At 52.4% G+C, this 12,907-nt stretch overlaps 2 non-coding genes across 2 annotated transcripts; both read left to right on the top strand.

Annotated features, from left to right (window-relative positions):
- Nucleotides 1-9,957: 9,957 nt before the first annotated feature.
- On the top strand, nt 9,958-11,796 carry LOC145655799 (18S ribosomal RNA). The gene has a single exon (XR_014121718.1). It is a non-coding gene; the product is annotated as an 18S ribosomal RNA (ribosomal RNA).
- An 882-nt stretch (nt 11,797-12,678) lies between these two features.
- LOC145655797 (5.8S ribosomal RNA) lies at nt 12,679-12,832 on the top strand. The gene has a single exon (XR_014121716.1). It is a non-coding gene; the product is annotated as a 5.8S ribosomal RNA (ribosomal RNA).
- Nucleotides 12,833-12,907: the final 75 nt, after the last annotated feature.

Raw genomic sequence — 12,907 nt, 5'->3', positions numbered from 1 at the left:
TTGACGTCTTGGGCCTGGAAGTCTGGTAGTAGTAGTATGATTTAAAGGTACAAAGTGAATGAAGTGTGCCCAGGCCCAGAGCTACTTTGCTGGGCATGACTGTGTTTGACCTCTTGGCTCTGGAAGTCTATTTCTAGGCTTATATAAAGGGTCAAACTTCTTGAAGTGTGCCCAGGCCCAGAGCTACTTTGCTGGGCATGACTGTGTTTGACCTCTGGGGCCTGGAAGTCTGGTAGTAGTAGTATGATTTAAAGGCACAAAGTGATTGAAGTGTGCCCAGGCCCAGAGCTACTTTGCTGGGCATGAATGTGTTTGAACTCTTGGGCCTGGAAGTCTGGTAGTAGTAGTATGATTTAAAGGCACAAAGTGAATGAAGTGTGCCCAGGCCCAGAGCTACTTTGCTGTGCATGACTGTGTTTGACCTCTTGGCTCTGGAAGTCTATTTCTAGGCTTATATACAGGGTCAAACATCTTGAAGTGTGCCCAGGCCCAGAGCTACTTTGCTGGGCATGAATGTGTTTGAACTCTTGGGCCTGGAAGTCTGGTAGTAGTAGTATGATTTAAAGGCACAAAGTGATTGAAGTGTGCCCAGGCCCAGAGCTACTTTGCTGGGCATGACTGTGTTTGACCTCTTGGGTCTGGAAGTCTGGTGGTAGTAGTAGTAGTATGATTTAAAGGCACAAAGTGATTGAAGTGTGCCCAGGCCCAGAGCTACTTTGCTGGGCATGAATGTGTTTGAACTCTTGGGCCTGGAAGTCTGGTAGTAGTAGTATGATTTAAAGGCACAAAGTGATTGAAGTGTGCCCAGGCCCAGAGCTACTTTGCTGGGCATGACTGTGTTTGACCTCTTGGGCCTGGAAGTCTGGTGGTAGTAGTAGTATGATTTAAAGGCACAAAGTGATTGAAGTGTGCCCAGGCCCAGAGCTACTTTGCTGGGCATGAATGTGTTTGAACTCTTGGGCCTGGAAGTCTGGTAGTAGTAGTAGTAGTAGTAGTAGTAGTAGTAGTAGTAGTAGTATGATTTAAAGGTACAAAGTGAATGAAGTGTGCCCAGGCCCAGAGCTACTTTGCTGGGCATGACTGTGTTTGACGTCTTGGGCCTGGAAGTCTGGTAGTAGTAGTATGATTTAAAGGTACAAAGTGAATGAAGTGTGCCCAGGCCCAGAGCTACTTTGCTGGGCATGACTGTGTTTGACCTCTTGGCTCTGGAAGTCTATTTCTAGGCTTATATACAGGGTCAAACATCTTGAAGTGTGCCCAGGCCCAGAGCTACTTTGCTGGGCATGAATGTGTTTGAACTCTTGGGCCTGGAAGTCTGGTAGTAGTAGTATGATTTAAAGGCACAAAGTGATTGAAGTGTGCCCAGGCCCAGAGCTACTTTGCTGGGCATGACTGTGTTTGACCTCTTGGCTCTGGAAGTCTATTTCTAGGCTTATATAAAGGGTCAAACATCTTGAAGTGTGCCCAGGCCCAGAGCTACTTTGCTGGGCATGAATGTGTTTGAACTCTTGGGCCTGGAAGTCTGGTAGTAGTAGTAGTAGTAGTAGTAGTAGTAGTAGTAGTAGTAGTAGTATGATTTAAAGGTACAAAGTGAATGAAGTGTGCCCAGGCCCACAGCTACTTTGCTGGGCATGACTGTGTTTGACCTCTTGGGCCTGAAAGTCTATTTCTAGGCTTATATAAAGGGTCAAACTTCTTGAAGTGTGCCCAGGCCCAGATCTACTTTGCTGGGCATGACTGTGTTTGACCTCTTGGGCCTGGAAGTCTGGTAGTAGTAGTAGTAGTAGTAGTAGTAGTAGTAGTATGATTTAAAGGTACAAAGTGAATGAAGTGTGCCCAGGCCCAGAGCTACTTTGCTGGGCATGACTGTGTTTGACCTCTTGGGCCTGGAAGTCTATTTCTAGGCTTATATAAAGGGTCAAACTTCTTGAAGTGTGCCCAGGCCCAGAGCTACTTTGCTGTGTATGACTGTGTGACCTCTTGGCCCTGGAATTCTGGTGGTAGTAGTAGTATGATTTAAAGGCACAAAGTGAATGAAGTGTGCCCAGGCCCAGAGCTACTTTGCTGGGCATGACTGTGTTTGACCTCTTGGGCCTGGAAGTCTGGTAGTAGTAGTAGTAGTAGTAGTAGTAGTAGTAGTAGTAGTAGTAGTATGATTTAAAGGTACAAAGTGAATGAAGTGTGCCCAGGCCCAGAGCTACTTTGCTGGGCATGACTGTGTTTGACCTCTTGGGCCTGGAAGTCTATTTCTAGGCTTATATAAAGGGTCAAACATCTTGAAGTGTGCCCAGGCCCAGAGCTACTTTGCTGGGCATGAATGTGTTTGAACTCTTGGGCCTGGAAGTCTGGTAGTAGTAGTATGATTTAAAGGCACAAAGTGATTGAAGTGAGCCCAGGCCCAGAGCTACTTTGCTGGGCATGAATGTGTTTGAACTCTTGGGCCTGGAAGTCTGGTAGTAGTAGTAGTAGTAGTAGTAGTAGTAGTAGTAGTAGTAGTATGATTTAAAGGTACAAAGTGAATGAAGTGTGCCCAGGCCCAGAGCTACTTTGCTGGGCATGACTGTGTTTGACGTCTTGGGCCTGGAAGTCTGGTAGTAGTAGTATGATTTAAAGGTACAAAGTGAATGAAGTGTGCCCAGGCCCAGAGCTACTTTGCTGGGCATGACTGTGTTTGACCTCTTGGCTCTGGAAGTCTATTTCTAGGCTTATATAAAGGGTCAAACTTCTTGAAGTGTGCCCAGGCCCAGAGCTACTTTGCTGGGCATGACTGTGTTTGACCTCTGGGGCCTGGAAGTCTGGTAGTAGTAGTATGATTTAAAGGCACAAAGTGATTGAAGTGTGCCCAGGCCCAGAGCTACTTTGCTGGGCATGAATGTGTTTGAACTCTTGGGCCTGGAAGTCTGGTAGTAGTAGTATGATTTAAAGGCACAAAGTGAATGAAGTGTGCCCAGGCCCAGAGCTACTTTGCTGGGCATGACTGTGTTTGACCTCTTGGCTCTGGAAGTCTATTTCTAGGCTTATATACAGGGTCAAACATCTTGAAGTGTGCCCAGGCCCAGAGCTACTTTGCTGGGCATGAATGTGTTTGAACTCTTGGGCCTGGAAGTCTGGTAGTAGTAGTATGATTTAAAGGCACAAAGTGATTGAAGTGTGCCCAGGCCCAGAGCTACTTTGCTGGGCATGACTGTGTTTGACCTCTTGGGCCTGGAAGTCTGGTAGTAGTAGTATGATTTAAAGGCACAAAGTGATTGAAGTGTGCCCAGGCCCAGAGCTACTTTGCTGGGCATGAATGTGTTTGACCTCTTGGGCCTGGAAGTCTGGTGGTAGTAGTAGTATGATTTAAAGGCACAAAGTGAATGAAGTGTGCCCAGGCCCAGAGCTACTTTGCTGTGCATGACTGTGTTTGACCTCTTGGCTCTGGAAGTCTATTTCTAGGCTTATATAAAGGGTCAAACTTCTTGAAGTGTGCCCAGGCCCAGAGCTACTTTGCTGGGCATGACTGTGTTTGACCTCTGGGGCCTGGAAGTCTGGTAGTAGTAGTATGATTTAAAGGCACAAAGTGATTGAAGTGTGCCCAGGCCCAGAGCTACTTTGCTGGGCATGAATGTGTTTGAACTCTTGGGCCTGGAAGTCTGGTAGTAGTAGTATGATTTAAAGGCACAAAGTGATTGAAGTGTGCCCAGGCGTAGTAGTAGTAGTATGATTTAAAGGTACAAAGTGAATGAAGTGTGCCCAGGCCCACAGCTACTTTGCTGGGCATGACTGTGTTTGACCTCTTGGGCCTGAAAGTCTATTTCTAGGCTTATATAAAGGGTCAAACTTCTTGAAGTGTGCCCAGGCCCAGATCTACTTTGCTGGGCATGACTGTGTTTGACCTCTTGGGCCTGGAAGTCTGGTAGTAGTAGTAGTAGTAGTAGTAGTAGTAGTAGTATGATTTAAAGGTACAAAGTGAATGAAGTGTGCCCAGGCCCAGAGCTACTTTGCTGGGCATGACTGTGTTTGACCTCTTGGGCCTGGAAGTCTATTTCTAGGCTTATATAAAGGGTCAAACTTCTTGAAGTGTGCCCAGGCCCAGAGCTACTTTGCTGTGTATGACTGTGTGACCTCTTGGCCCTGGAATTCTGGTGGTAGTAGTAGTATGATTTAAAGGCACAAAGTGAATGAAGTGTGCCCAGGCCCAGAGCTACTTTGCTGGGCATGACTGTGTTTGACCTCTTGGGCCTGGAAGTCTGGTAGTAGTAGTAGTAGTAGTAGTAGTAGTAGTAGTAGTAGTAGTAGTATGATTTAAAGGTACAAAGTGAATGAAGTGTGCCCAGGCCCAGAGCTACTTTGCTGGGCATGACTGTGTTTGACCTCTTGGGCCTGGAAGTCTATTTCTAGGCTTATATAAAGGGTCAAACATCTTGAAGTGTGCCCAGGCCCAGAGCTACTTTGCTGGGCATGAATGTGTTTGAACTCTTGGGCCTGGAAGTCTGGTAGTAGTAGTATGATTTAAAGGCACAAAGTGATTGAAGTGAGCCCAGGCCCAGAGCTACTTTGCTGGGCATGAATGTGTTTGAACTCTTGGGCCTGGAAGTCTGGTAGTAGTAGTAGTAGTAGTAGTAGTAGTAGTAGTAGTAGTAGTATGATTTAAAGGTACAAAGTGAATGAAGTGTGCCCAGGCCCAGAGCTACTTTGCTGGGCATGACTGTGTTTGACGTCTTGGGCCTGGAAGTCTGGTAGTAGTAGTATGATTTAAAGGTACAAAGTGAATGAAGTGTGCCCAGGCCCAGAGCTACTTTGCTGGGCATGACTGTGTTTGACCTCTTGGCTCTGGAAGTCTATTTCTAGGCTTATATAAAGGGTCAAACTTCTTGAAGTGTGCCCAGGCCCAGAGCTACTTTGCTGGGCATGACTGTGTTTGACCTCTGGGGCCTGGAAGTCTGGTAGTAGTAGTATGATTTAAAGGCACAAAGTGATTGAAGTGTGCCCAGGCCCAGAGCTACTTTGCTGGGCATGAATGTGTTTGAACTCTTGGGCCTGGAAGTCTGGTAGTAGTAGTATGATTTAAAGGCACAAAGTGAATGAAGTGTGCCCAGGCCCAGAGCTACTTTGCTGGGCATGACTGTGTTTGACCTCTTGGCTCTGGAAGTCTATTTCTAGGCTTATATACAGGGTCAAACATCTTGAAGTGTGCCCAGGCCCAGAGCTACTTTGCTGGGCATGAATGTGTTTGAACTCTTGGGCCTGGAAGTCTGGTAGTAGTAGTATGATTTAAAGGCACAAAGTGATTGAAGTGTGCCCAGGCCCAGAGCTACTTTGCTGGGCATGACTGTGTTTGACCTCTTGGGCCTGGAAGTCTGGTAGTAGTAGTATGATTTAAAGGCACAAAGTGATTGAAGTGTGCCCAGGCCCAGAGCTACTTTGCTGGGCATGAATGTGTTTGACCTCTTGGGCCTGGAAGTCTGGTGGTAGTAGTAGTATGATTTAAAGGCACAAAGTGAATGAAGTGTGCCCAGGCCCAGAGCTACTTTGCTGTGCATGACTGTGTTTGACCTCTTGGCTCTGGAAGTCTATTTCTAGGCTTATATAAAGGGTCAAACTTCTTGAAGTGTGCCCAGGCCCAGAGCTACTTTGCTGGGCATGACTGTGTTTGACCTCTGGGGCCTGGAAGTCTGGTAGTAGTAGTATGATTTAAAGGCACAAAGTGATTGAAGTGTGCCCAGGCCCAGAGCTACTTTGCTGGGCATGAATGTGTTTGAACTCTTGGGCCTGGAAGTCTGGTAGTAGTAGTATGATTTAAAGGCACAAAGTGAATGAAGTGTGCCCAGGCCCAGAGCTACTTTGCTGGGCATGACTGTGTTTGACCTCTTGGCTCTGGAAGTCTATTTCTAGGCTTATATACAGGGTCAAACATCTTGAAGTGTGCCCAGGCCCAGAGCTACTTTGCTGGGCATGAATGTGTTTGAACTCTTGGGCCTGGAAGTCTGGTAGTAGTAGTATGATTTAAAGGCACAAAGTGATTGAAGTGTGCCCAGGCCCAGAGCTACTTTGCTGGGCATGACTGTGTTTGACCTCTTGGCTCTGGAAGTCTATTTCTAGGCTTATATAAAGGGTCAAACATCTTGAAGTGTGCCCAGGCCCAGAGCTACTTTGCTGGGCATGAATGTGTTTGAACTCTTGGGCCTGGAAGTCTGGTAGTAGTAGTATGATTTAAAGGCACAAAGTGATTGAAGTGTGCCCAGGCCCAGAGCTACTTTGCTGGGCATGACTGTGTTTGACCTCTTGGGCCTGGAAGTCTGGTGGTAGTAGTAGTATGATTTAAAGGCACAAAGTGATTGAAGTGTGCCCAGGCCCAGAGCTACTTTGCTGGGCATGAATGTGTTTGAACTCTTGGGCCTGGAAGTCTATTTCTAGGCTTATATAAAGGGTCAAACATCTTGAAGTGTGCCCAGGCCCAGAGCTACTTTGCTGTGCATGACTGTGGTTGACCTCTTGGCCCTGGAAGTCTGGTGGTAGTAGTAGTATGATTTAAAGGCACAAAGTGAATGAAGTGTGCCCAGGCCCAGAGCTACTTTGCTGGGCATGAATGTGTTTGAACTCTTGGGCCTGGAAGTCTGGTAGTAGTAGTAGTAGTAGTAGTAGTAGTAGTAGTAGTAGTATGATTTAAAGGCACAAAGTGCTTGAAGTGTGCCCAGGCCCAGAGCTACTTTGCTGTGCATGACTGTGTTTGACCTCTTGGCTCTGGAAGTCTATTTCTAGGCTTATATAAAGGGTCAAACTTCTTGAAGTGTGCCCAGGCCCAGAGCTACTTTGCTGTGTATGACTGTGTGACCTCTTGGCCCTGGAATTCTGGTGGTAGTAGTAGTATGATTTAAAGGCACAAAGTGAATGAAGTGTGCCCAGGCCCAGAGCTACTTTGCTGGGCATGACTGTGTTTGACCTCTTGGGCCTGGAAGTCTGGTAGTAGTAGTATGATTTAAAGGCACAAAGTGATTGAAGTGTGCCCAGGCCCAGAGCTACTTTGCTGGGCATGAATGTGTTTGAACTCTTGGGCCTGGAAGTCTATTTCTAGGCTTATATAAAGGGACAAACTTCTTGAAGTGTGCCCAGGCCCAGAGCTACTTTGCTGTGTATGACTGTGTGACCTCTTGGCCCTGGAATTCTGGTGGTAGTAGTAGTAGTAGTAGTATGATTTAAAGGTACAAAGTGAATGAAGTGTGCCCAGGCCCAGAGCCAGGCCTGGGCAGCAGGGGGCGCTCCTGGCCATGCCCAGCGAGTTTCGTGCGAATCGGACCTGGTCCGGAAGAGATACGAAGGGAAAACTCATTACTCGTCGGGGTGGCACATCCAGGCTCTCGACCCTCCCAAAGCGTCCGACCAGGGTGCACCCTGCCGGGCATGGTTAGCCGCCAGCCCCCTTCCTGGAGGTCTGGTTGGCACGGGGTTTTGATTTATCGGTTTCATATCTCTGGGCTCCTTGGGAGCAGAAAGTCGGTTGAGGGCCCTTTGGAAAGAGCCGGGGCTGCCGTTTAACGCTGTCCAAGCGGCAGGCGAAGCGCACCCACCGTTTTTACGCTATGATTTTTTAAAACCGCCGGGGCGGCAAACACAGGGCCGGTCGGGTTTGAAGACGAATATCTCTTCGGCCCTTGGGAGGAGAGAAGCAGCGCGGGTCACCTTTGAACGCGCTCGCTGCCAGGAACGTCTGGCGTAAAAGTTTCGTGGGAATCGGACGTTCCTAGGCTGAGAAGCGAGCGCCCGCCCTCGGGCGGTCGGGGGCCCCTTTCTCATTCCCCGTCTGGGCTAAAAATACGAGGTCGGACCCGATGGACTCGGGAGACTGGAGAGTACCAGGGAGACCCTGGAAGCAGGCGACCCGACCCACGCTTCGCTGTCTCCTCGGCCCTCGGGAGTAGAAGCGCGGGGACGGTGGCGTGGGCAGCAGGGGGCGCTCCTGGCCATGCCCAGCGAGTTTCGTGCGAATCGGACCTGGTCCGGAAGAGATACGAAGGGAAAACTCATTACTCGTCGGGGTGGCACATCCAGGCTCTCGACCCTCCCAAAGTGTCCGACCAGGGTGCACCCTGCCGGGCTAAGAGAACAGCCAGGTGAACCCTGGAGGTTCCGAACTCCAGACCCCTGGACCCGACGGCTCAGTCCGCCTCAGGTGCACTACAGAGGTCCTCGGGCTGTCCCTGAGTGCATTAAAACGGAAATCAGAATTACTCCCCCGGGTGGCACTTCCAGGCTCTCGACCCTCCCAAAGTGTCCGACCAGGGTGCACCCTGCTGGGCATGGTTAGCCGCCAGCCCCCTTCCTGGAGGTCTGGTTGGCACGGGGTTTTGCAAATAGGTCCCGTCGGGTATATGGGAGAGCAAAGAGAATCAATGGGGTCCAAGCACTAAATTCATCCAGTGGCGTTCTCTGGAAGCCCAAGGGGAGTCCGAGGGGTGTTCGGCCGGCAAGGGGAGCTCTCCCTCGGACACATGATCAAACGCCTGTCCCCTACCGGAAAGTGGTGTGCTCTGGATGCCCCCCCCCCCCCCATCCCCCGAGGGGGGTGCTTATCCCGCGAGGGGAGCCCTCCTCGGGTTAAGTGAACCATCATGCCGATTCCCCTATGGAAGTGGGCACATCCAGGCACACAGTCTGCTTTGCTCTCCCCGACCCGAGTGCGTCTGTTGGGCTGAGTGTACGCCCAGGCAACTGGATCCAATGGCTCAGTCCGCCGCAGCGTGCTTCGACGATGGGTCGTACAGCCATGCCACCAGGGTGGGCGTGTTTGTAAATGTACCAGTGGATTCTCGTCGGCCTGCCACATCCATGGTATCGACCCACCAGGCCTGTCCGACCAGGGGTTGACCCTGGACGGGCACGGTCTGTGGTTTGGCCCTTGTCCTAGATGAAATCGGGCACGGGGTTTTCTGGCCAGGTACCATCGGGTTACTGGGAGAGCGGCTTCGGTCTCCAGGTGAGACCAATGGTGAAGCAGCACGAGGCAATGGAGAGCATGCAAAGCGATGGGGAAGCCATGCACGGCAATGGCCACGAAAAAAAAAAAAAAATCACCACGGAAGGAACGTGAAGAACAAGGAGGAGTGTAGTGACACTGCCCAAAGCTGCCCGGTGTTGCAGGGGTCTATTGGTGTGTTGCTTCCTTGTTTGGTAGAGTGGAGTACCAGACCCGCCAGGGGTAGGCAAACCATTCCCCCTACGGTAAGTGAGGAGCCAGCCATTTGACGAGCGGGTGTCCACGTGTACGGGTGCGAGCGCTATCCCCCCACACGGGGTTAGGCCACGGCCTTAGGTGGACGTCTGCCGACCAGCCCCGGCTGATCCAGAACTTCTGATGTGGAGAGCGGTTTTGACAGATCCTCCCTGGTTCTAGCGGGTCAAGCCTCTGATGGGGGGTGGGGGTTATTTGTAACCCATCCCAGAACTCTCTGGGGGAGACTCAGACGGCCAGTCTGTCTACTCAGTTGTCCTATACTGGTGTCTGTGGTTTGGGAGGAAGGGAGTGCCCTGCTTTGTTGGCCTCCTCTTCAAACCTACCTGGGCCCACGAATCACTCTTCTTGGTTACATCACGAAACGTAGGTTGAGCGAGGCTAGGGGGGAGGGAATTCGACGAGGTCTTTCCCTTGTCCCCCCACCAGCGGCCCACGAAAATCAAAACGGCGTGAAGAGAGGGAACGCCGAAAGCACCTGGAGTCGGCCGTCCGCACCTCCGGAGGAGGTGGACGGGGTACGGTGCGGGCATGACCGGATGGGACAGCTTTGCATCAAGGTGAGAGGTCGGCGTCCGAAGGCCAGAGGGCGGTGCGCGAGCACGTTTACACTGGCCGCGGAAGCTGTCCTGGGTAGCCCTGTATGGCGTCTGGACCTGACGGCGCACGCACTTACAACCCGCTGCTTCCTAGCCCCCGGAAGGGGAGGCGGATGTCACTCGTGGTTCATCCCAGACCACGGTGCAAACTACCTGGTTGATCCTGCCAGTAACATATGCTTGTCTCAAAGATTAAGCCATGCAGGTCTAAGTGCACACGGCCGGTACAGTGAAACTGCGAATGGCTCATTAAATCAGTTATGGTTCCTTTGATCGCTCCACACGTTACTCGGATAACTGTGGTAATTCTAGAGCTAATACATGCAAACGAGCGCTGACCCTTCGGGGGATGCGTGCATTTATCAGACCCAAAACCCATCCGGGGGGCTCGGGCCCCCCGGCCGCTTTGGTGACTCTAGATAACCTCGGGCCGATCGCGCGCCCTCCGCGGCGGCGACGTCTCATTCGAATGTCTGCCCTATCAACTTTCGATGGTACCATAGTCGGCTACCATGGTGACCACGGGTAACGGGGAATCAGGGTTCGATTCCGGAGAGGGAGCCTGAGAAACGGCTACCACATCCAAGGAAGGCAGCAGGCGCGCAAATTACCCATTCCCGACACGGGGAGGTAGTGACGAAAAATAACGATACAGGTCTCTTTCGAGGCCCTGTAATCGGAATGAGCGTATCCTAAACCCATGGGTGAGGACCCATTGGAGGGCAAGTCTGGTGCCAGCAGCCGCGGTAATTCCAGCTCCAATAGCGTATATTAAAGTTGCTGCAGTTAAAAAGCTCGTAGTTGGATGTCGGGAGTGGGCTGGCGGTCCGCCGCGAGGCGTGCCACCGCCTGTCTCAGACCCTGTCTCCCGGTGCCCCCCGGATGCCCTTGGCTGGGTGTCCGGACGGGGCTCGGAGCGTTTACTTTGAAAAAATTAGAGTGTTCAAAGCGGGCCCGCTTCTCGCCTGAATACCTGAGCTAGGAATAATGGAATAGGACTCCGGTTCTATTTTGTGGGTTTCCTGAACCAGGGCCATGATTAAGAGGGACGGCCGGGGGCATTCGTATTGCGCCGCTAGAGGTGAAATTCTTGGACCGGCGCAAGACGGACGAAAGCGAAAGCATTTGCCAAGAATGTTTTCATTAATCAAGAACGAAAGTCGGAGGTTCGAAGACGATCAGATACCGTCGTAGTTCCGACCGTAAACTATGCCGACCCGCGATCCGGCGGCGTTATTCCCATGACCCGCCGGGCAGCGTGAGGGAAACCACGAGTCTGTGGGTTCCGGGGGGAGTATGGTTGCAAAGCTGAAACTTAAAGGAATTGACGGAAGGGCACCACCAGGAGTGGAGCCTGCGGCTTAATTTGACTCAACACGGGAAACCTCACCCGGCCCGGACACGGAAAGGATTGACAGATTGATAGCTCTTTCTCGATTCTGTGGGTGGTGGTGCATGGCCGTTCTTAGTTGGTGGAGCGATTTGTCTGGTTAATTCCGATAACGAACGAGACTCCGGCATGCTAAATAGTTACGCGGCCCTCCGCGGTCGGCGTCAAACTTCTTAGAGGGACAAGTGGCGTTCAGCCACGCGAGATGGAGCAATAACAGGTCTGTGATGCCCTTAGATGTCCGGGGCTGCACGCGCGCCACAATGGTTGGATCAGCGTGTGCCTACCCTACACCGAGAGGTGCGGGTAATCCGCTGAACCCCATTCGTGATGGGGACTGGGGATTGCAATTATTCCCCATGAACGAGGAATTCCCAGTAAGCGCGGGTCATAAGCTCGCGTTGATTAAGTCCCTGCCCTTTGTACACACCGCCCGTCGCTACTACCGATCGGATGGTTTAGTGAGGTCCTCGGATCGGCCCCGCCGGGGCTCCTCGCGGGCCTTGGCGGAGCGCCGAGAAGTCGATCAAACTTGACTATCTAGAGGAAGTAAAAGTCGTAACAAGGTTTTCGTAGGTGAACCTGCGAAAGGATCATTAACGGGTAACGCTGTCCGGCGTGCCTCCTCTCCCGACCCCCTCGACTTCGCCGTCCCCCCGCGTCGGGGCCCAGGGTCGAAAGGGTCTTCGGGGTTGCTGTTACACGTGGTCGCTTGCAGGTCAGGCTGGACAGAAGGCATAAAGGAGGAGCCTAGTCCCTCCCACCCCTTCCTCGTCCTCCGCCTCTTCCTCCGCGTCGTCCTTCAGCACCCCCCCCCCGCAGGCCCCGGTATTCTCTGGGTTCCAGCGCGAGAGACGCGTCGTTCAAAAAACTCGGCGTCCCCGCTCGTCGGGCGAAGGCCGGTTTCCCCTCACCTTGCCGGCAGGAGAAGCGCCTGCGAGTCGAGCGGGTCGTACGGGTCCGTCCCGCGCCCTCCCTCTCGCTCGCACGGCCGCTGCCTCCGTCCACCGCGAGGGGTTTTCCTATTTTGTTGTCCTTGTCATTCATCCCCGTCCCCTTGCTCGCTGACGAGCGGACTTTCCGGGGGGGGTTGCGAGCGCTGCTCCTCGTGGGGCAGGCCATGGCCCTTCCTGTGTTCGTCCGCCCACCGGCGTCCTGGGGCGTGGTGGTGGTGGGTGGCGCAGCCGGTTCCCCTGCTTCTCTCTCTCAGAAAGGAGTCTCAGGGGGACCCCCGGCAGGTACCTAGGGCTTGGCCCACGCTACGTGAGTTCCACCCCTTTCGAGGGGTCGGACGGGGCGGGCGCGGAGGGCCGCGGTTCAAAGACTGACTCGTCTGCCACGTGGGGCGTGTGGGCAAAGCGCAACCCCGCGCCCGTTTCAACACTCGCAGACGGGGGCGCCTGACCGGTTGGTGAAACCTTTTAAACCTGTCTTTGTAGTCGTGGTGAAAGACCTAAACTGAGCCTGAAATAAAAGAGTACAACTCTTAGCGGTGGATCACTTGGCTCGTGCGTCGATGAAGAACGCAGCCAGCTGCGAGAACTAATGTGAATTGCAGGACACATTGATCATCGACATTTCGAACGCACATTGCGGCCCCGGGTCCATCCCGGGGCTACGCCTGTCTGAGGGTCGCTATTCCTATCTGTCGGACCTGCCTTCTCAGGCGGGACCGCGGTTGGAGGTTCGTAGGTGGGGGGGTGCCCCCTG

This window comes from Electrophorus electricus, unplaced genomic scaffold (assembly GCF_041902795.1).
Source record: "Electrophorus electricus isolate QZ-2024a unplaced genomic scaffold, ASM4190279v1 Scaffold347, whole genome shotgun sequence".
Taxonomy (NCBI): Eukaryota; Metazoa; Chordata; class Actinopteri; order Gymnotiformes; family Gymnotidae; genus Electrophorus; species Electrophorus electricus.
This window is presented reverse-complemented; position numbering and strand designations above follow the sequence as displayed.